Source organism: Papio anubis, chromosome 17 (assembly GCF_008728515.1).
Source record: "Papio anubis isolate 15944 chromosome 17, Panubis1.0, whole genome shotgun sequence".
Taxonomy (NCBI): domain Eukaryota; kingdom Metazoa; phylum Chordata; class Mammalia; order Primates; family Cercopithecidae; genus Papio; species Papio anubis.
Genome location: NC_044992.1, coordinates 48,555,345 through 48,562,853, shown reverse-complemented (window position 1 = coordinate 48,562,853; position 7,509 = coordinate 48,555,345).

The following is a 7,509-nucleotide window of genomic DNA, read 5'->3' as shown; positions in this document are numbered from 1 at the left end:
TTGAAGGAGCAGCTCTCTGACATTCCTGATCTTCCCCACCACAGCGAGACTCTCTTGAAAACACACTGACGGAGAGCGAGGCCCGCTACAGCTCCCAGCTGTCCCAGGTGCAGAGCCTGATCACCAATGTGGAGTCGCAGCTGGCGGAGATCCGCTGTGACCTGGAGCGGCAGAACCAGGAGTACCAGGTGCTGCTGGATGTGCGTGCCCGGCTGGAGTGTGAGATCAACACGTACCGGAGCCTCCTGGAGAGCGAGGACTGCAAGTGAGTATGGGGCAAAGAATGTCTGGGAAGAATGTGTACAGTGGGATATGGTAGGCACACAAATGGTGGCCATATTTTCAACTAGTCAGACAACACACATTAACTGTGTAGTGTGTGTCCAGTGATCTGTGATAGCTAAGCAAAGGGAGGCCAAAGGGAAGAGAAGAGCCCCTGCCTCAGGGGGCTAACAATGGAGGAATGGTGGTAGGAGCTGGCCAGTCTTAGGAATAACATTTGTGGAAGGCACATTAAGTTCCAGGAGACCTCAAGTGTATGAGATAATATATTTGAAAAGGACAGTTTTTCCACCTCTGCACATGGCATTCTGGGAGAGAGAGAAGCATTTGGTAGTAATCAGAACTTGATTCTGGCCGGGTGCAATGGCTCATGCCTATAATCCCAGCACTTTGGGAGGTTGAGGCGGGTGGATCGCTCGAGGTCAGGAGTTCAAGACCATCCTGGCCAACATGGTGAAACCCCATCTCTATCAAAAATACAAAACATTAGCCAGGCATGGTGACGCATGCCTGTGATCCTAACTGCTTGGGAGGCTGAGGCAAGAGAATCACTTGACACTGGGAGGTGAAGTGAGCCTTGGCTCCCACTTGCAGTGAGCCAAGATCGCGCCACTGCACTGCAGCTGTCTCAGAGCAAGACCCTGTCTCAAAAACAAAACAAAACAAAAAGAACTTGATTCCAACTAACTCCAACCACTGAAAATTCATAGGTTGTGTCATTAAGCCCAAGGTAGTATGTACATTAAAACTTCCTCCTAAAGCCATTCTAAACCTCCTTGTCCTTCTAGGCTCCCCTGCAACCCATGCGCCACCACCAATGCTAGTGGCAACTCCTGTGGACCCTGTGGCACCTCTCAAAAGTGTTGCTGTAATTGAAAAGCTTGTATCCTCTTCGAAGGCATCTACAGAGCCATTTAGATCAACCACAGGAAAGATCTTCAAGTCCTGACTTTTCTGGAGCTCAGCTGACATCAAGAAACCTCATCTTGCCTACTATGTTATTTCTAGAATGCTGAAAAGCTTTCCCCACCCAAGCAAAGACACACATCATCAACTTCCAATGTCTGGACAACTCCTTCCTGTTGAGGGTGGAGCCTCTTTGTTTCTAAAGACGTTCAACTCCCTGTAATCTGAGCTCCAGTTACTACTGTAGGGTGTTTCCTGAACGTACTGCATTTCCTGTTTTCCTTTCTTCTTTGGCATTCTCTGGAATGCAAGGAGAAGACTTCATTTACTTCCCAATAAACTTCATTTCTGTGGCATAGTAAATGTTTCTCATTCATATTCATGCATTGTAAATTACTCATCATGGCTGTTTCATAAAAATACCCCTTCATTAGGAGAATAGAATGAATTAAATGACGGAGCCAAGCCTTTATGCTTCACCAGAAACACTGATGTAGACAGGGAAGGACATCCTTTTGGGAGACTCCCACCCAGGGTAGGCCATGCAGGAAACCTGGCCTTCAATACCCATGCTTGCCTTGCCTTGACTACAGGGCCCTTGGCAATTTTGCAAATCCTCCCCAAACTTCACTGCTATCTCTGGCTCTCACCCTCATCAGAACAGAATGTTCTGCTTCTCTTTCTCCTAAATTGCCTGAAGAACCTACAGAAACTGCTTATACAGAAACTGTTCAAAGAGCAGTGATTCTCTCCTCTCAACCTCTCTGCCACTCCTGCCTTTCTAATATAGATACCTGTTCCTCCCTTGAAATGCACCTTCATTGATTTCCACAACCCTGCACACTCTGGGTCTTCTTGAAATATCGCTAATTACCTGTTCTCTGTTGTCTTGTTAGCTGTCTTCCCCTTTTTGTCCCAAATGAAGGAAACACCTATATTCTCAGCCCTCCGTCTTGCTCTTTCTACGTCCCTGTTCATGTAGAACTAGCCCCTCTATGCTGATGACTCCCACATCTCTCTCTCTTCTCAGCTTGGTTTCCAGGTTTTCTGTTGCACATATGACAGTTTCACTTGGTATCAGGTCATTACATCATGTTTAATTGGACTAAAACGTATTTTTCCCAAACTGGTTCATCTTGCCGCCCACTTGTTATACCTGACATATTGTCCTCCAAATAGGCCCTTTAAATGCAGTCCTTACCTTTCCCCTCTTCAAGTTTATTCTTTCCCCTAGATCTTTGCTCTTATCCATAATGTTCTTCCATAGCCTCTTTATCATTTCATTTTCTGTAATTCCAAGAAAGGCCAATGTTCATTAAGCATCTCCCCCAAAACATTAATCTTACTCCACACCCCACTTGCCTCATCTCTGAATTTTTAAAGCTTTCAATTTTATAGGCCACCATCTCAATTATCCATTTAATTTAATGCAACTACAATCAATCATCTACTGTTTGTCCCGGATACTGTGGGCAGTACTGAGAAACACAAATAAGTGAATCCCAGTGAAGCCCACAGCATGTCTTACAGTTTAGAGTGCATGAGTCTATTTGTCATCATAGACAAATATCAGTGTGGCTCAAGAAACGAATAGATAAAGAATTATGAATTTCAGAGGTGTGAGAGAATGTCTCGTTGACTGCAGGCCCTTCAGAAGAGGCAATATCGTCACCTAATTAAAGCCTATGTAAACCATGGAATACTGTAAGTGGAATAAATAAGGAAGAGTAAAACTAATGAAAATTCATGAGGTTATTAAAACTTTATATACTTCCCATAGTTTCAACTTCAATCAACGATTACTGTATGATATTAGCATAATTCTGAAATAAAGTTTGCTGGGAAATGCCTGGTCAGATGGGTGTGTGTAGGCCATAGAAGAGGGAAAGTTTTGGCCAGGCACAGTGGCTCACACCTGTAATCCCAGCACTTTGGGAGGCTGAGGCGGGTGGATCACGAGGTCAGGAGATCAAGACCATCCTGGCTAACACGGTGAAACCCCATCTCTAGTAAAAATACAAAAAAAAAAAGAAAAAAAAAATTAGCCAGGCGTGGTGGCGGGCACCTGTAGTCCCAGCTACTCAGGAGGTTGAGGCAGGGGAATTGCTTGAACCCAGGAGGCAGAGGTTGCAGTGAGCCAAGATCGTGCCACTACACTCCAGCCTGGGTGATAGAGTGAGACTCCGTCTTAAGAAACAACAACAACAACAACAAAACAGAGAAGAGGAAACTTCCTGAGCATGAACTTTGCCTGGAGGAGTTATAAAGTTTGTTTAGAAACTGACAACCCAATTCCCAGCCTAGAACAGAGGGTAAGTGTGGTAATAGGAGATGAAACTGCAAGGTAATCAGGTAGGAGCATGTTTGGCAGTGCTCTGAATGATTATGAATGAGATTTTCTTGTAAGGGAGTTTGTCATATGATGTGTCTGGCTGCTGTGTACAGGTTGGGTTGTGAGGAGTCCTAGAAGCTGGATGAAATAGAAGGAAGATCAATTAGTAGGTGGGAGACAATAAAGACTGAGATAAGTGGAGGTGAGTGAGGCAGAAGAGGGGTAGATTTTAGAGGCATGGCTTAAATATGGAAGCTGAGTAGAGGTAGAGGAACAAGGGAAAGAGAAGGAAGGAAACTAGTACTGATCACACACTGTATTAGTCAGGGTTGTCCAGAGAAATAGAAACAGTAGGCTATATATAGATACACAGAAAAAGATTTATTATGAGGAATTAGCTCATGTGATTATGGAGGCTGAGAAGTCCCACAGTCTGCTGTCTTCAAGGTGGAGGCCCAGGAAAGCCAGTGGTATAGTTCCAATCCAAACCCAAAGGACTGAGAATCAGGAAGGCTGATGGTGTGAGTCCTGGTTTGAGACTGAAGCCTCAAGAACTGGGAGCATTGATGTTAGAGGGCAGGAGAAGATGGATGTCCCAGCTCAGCTCCATTCTCATTGGGAGTGCAGGACTGAGTGTAAGAGAAACAATGACGGCTCTGGAGAGGGTCTGTGGAACTAGCCCCTGAGTTCCATTTTGAGTTGTCTGTATCTGTTTTTTCTCAGCATAGTTTACTACTGACCTGGCCTATTCTCCAGACCCTCTCCTGCTTCTCCCTTAAGGGTCAGTAAGAGATAAATAATTTGCCTTTCTTTTGCCTTTTAGTTCTATTTGACTACCCACATTAGAGGACACCTGCCCACATTGGTGAGGGTGATCTTTACTCACTCTTCTGATTCAAATGCTGATCTCTTTTAGAAACACCTTCACAGACATAACCAGAAATAATGTTTTACCAGCTATCTGGGCATCCCTTGGCCCAGTCAAGTTGATACATTAAATTAACCATCACAAACATCTACTCTGGGTCTGAAGATTTTCAGCCTGAGAAAATGAAACAACAATGAGTCTCCATTGGAGAGACCTGGAGAAGAATGACTAGATATGAGGGAGATGTCAGAGAGCTGGGTAAATAAAGATGATAATTAGAGCTATATCAATTGTTAAGACTGTCCAATGGAGGCTAGCAGGGCATAGAAGAACCTTGAGGACCAGTGATAGAAACCATAGAGTTGACCTGGGGCTCTCCAAAGTCCTTGATGTGAGGTTCAGCCTTGCTTTTGCCAGATCTTGAGGACAGAGATGACATCTGTTTATAAGCAGTTTGAGAGAGAAGTGGAGAAGCACCTTAAATGACACAGAAGTCAAAAGAATTTGGAGCTTTAATGAAAGAGTTATCAGTAGCATCCAGGACAAGGACGGTGAGAATCAGACAAACCTACTGTTAAAGCAGCGGGGAGACTCCTGGTGACTAAAAAGAGAACAGGGTCTATGGGATGCTGAGAGAAGAAGCTATATTTCCATGTTTTTTCATGTCTGTCTCAAATCACCAATGTGGTAGTGAGCGTAATGCAAAAGTTCAACACAACACATTTGTACTCAGCTGACTTTGCTTCATCTTCTGTGTACTGTCAAAAGGTCTTAGCATCTGCCCTCTCCCCTGATCTGCAGAGCAGGATACATATACAGGTTTTCATTCCATCTCTGAGTGGGCCCTGGATCTAACTTTCTCAGGAAGACTAGCACCATTAAATTACATCGTCCTGGATTGTGTCATGCTCTTGTCTATTCTAGACTGAGTTGATAGTCTAGAGTAGTCAAAACCATAGCACAGATCTTGTGGGAGCTGAATTATGAGAACACATGGACACAGAGAGGGGAACAACACACACTGGGGCCTTTTGAAGGGCAGAAGGTGGGAGGAGGGAGAGGATAAGGAAAAATAACTAACGGATACTAGGCTTAATACCTGGGTAATGAAGTAATCTGTAGAACAAACTCTCATGGCACAAGTTTATCTATGTAACAAACCTGCACTTGTATCCCTGAACTTAAAATAAAAGTTAAAAAAACACATAGCATCGATGAACTTTACATTTTTCTGACTTGGCTTGGTCCCTGAAGACTGCAAGATTCCATTCCCATTGGGAGTCCAGGACTGAGTGTAAGAGAAACAACAGTGGCTCTGGAGAGGGTTTGCAGAACTAGCTCCTGAGTTCCATTTTGAGATGTTTGTATCTGTTTTTGATCAGCCTAACTTACTGCTGACCTGGCTCATTCTTCAGCCCGTCTCCTGCTTGTCCCTTATTAGAAGCCCCTTTGAACAGGGCCAAACCTGTTGGCTTAGCTCCTGAATTACCCCTTCAATTTCTCCTCTCAGTGTCCTGAGGCTGGAGGATTGATAAATTGGCAACAGTTGCCTTTATGGAACAGGTTGTGGAAGCCCTAACTTCTGCTCTTCTAGGAAACTCTAACGGACTGGCCCAAAACCATGGGCTGGGGTTGGTATTGGACAGTGTTTCTGTTTTTCTAATTCCCCTCTGGGATCCCTCTTAGGCAAGAAGTCTGCCTTCTTGCTCTGTGTGCATGCAGTGATACAGCTCCTGGCCTCTCCTTCTCATTTGTGCACATTAAAACATAATTAATTTTTAAGTAGCCCAGCGTTACTTTGTATTTCTAAAATAATGCATTTTACATTTCTCATGGTGAGAATTTCAAGCACCAGAGTCTGGACATTGGAGAAGATAGCTTTGGGAAGAAGGAGGGAGGCCTCCTAATGCCTTTGAAGTTCCACAACAAGGAAGGTGGCCTCAGCAGAAGACCTGTCCTATGTCCACTCCATGGTTAAGCATCGCTGGTAGGTTTACATGTACTCTCTTCTAGGGAAATAGCCTGGGCTTCCATAATAAATAGCATCCTTAAACCTCAACTGCAATTTGCTCACATCTTAAGACCAGAAGCCTCAACCACATCATCTGCCGCAATTACATGGACATAAAACCTTTCGGTTTGTTAGGATTTGATTTGCTCATCATGTTTAATGAAGGGCCATTGAACAGAGAAAATAGCATCACCCACGTAAAGGTAAGAATTCTCAGTACACAGCAAGTGGAGTAAGTAAAAAGCAATTGCCTTCCAGACTTTGTGAGAAGCTAATTGAAACTTGGCTGTTTTCTCAAAAGACCCAAGTTCTTCCAACTATTAGTATACAATGGCCAAGTAGCTGTGCAGAAATCATAGTTACTTTTACTTAAGATGTGGGAATAGTTGTGTTTTCCAAACTCTAACCTCCACTTTTAAAGACACAAGGATACTTATCTCTGGATTATTCCACTGTGACTGAGGTAGAAGCTATAGCAATGGTTATAGGGATCCCCATGGACACATTTACTAGTCTGTGACACACTATTCCTTTCCTTTTCTTTGAAAAGTGCCGTTGTCAGATTTTTCTCTTTTGAAGCTTGGGGCATAGAAGAAGGAGAGAAGAACACAAGGTAATTAGAGAAAAGCTAATGAATTCAGCTGTTTGCTTTATGTTATTTGATCTCATCCAATAGGACTTTAATCGGCTTGGTACTGATTTTAAACGAATATGCCCATGCCACATCTCACTGATGGTGGAATCATTTTAAAGGTAGAGATTCAGACAAGGCACGGTGGCTCAATCCTGTAATCCCAACACTTTGGGAGGCCGAGGCGGATGGATCACCTGAGATCAGGAGATTGAGACCAGCCTGGGCAACATTGGGAAACCTGTCTCTACTAAAAATACAAAAATTAGCCAGGCACATTACAGGTGGTGCGCGCCTGTAATCCCAGCTACTAGGGAGGGTGAGACAGGAGAATCGCTTGAACCTGAGAGGTGGAGATTGCAGTGAGCCGAGATTGCACAACTGCACTGTAGCCTGGGCAATAGAGCAGCAGAGTGAGACTCCGTCTCAAAAAAAAAAAAAAAAAAAAAAAAAAAAAAGTAGAGATTCGGGCAGGAGGG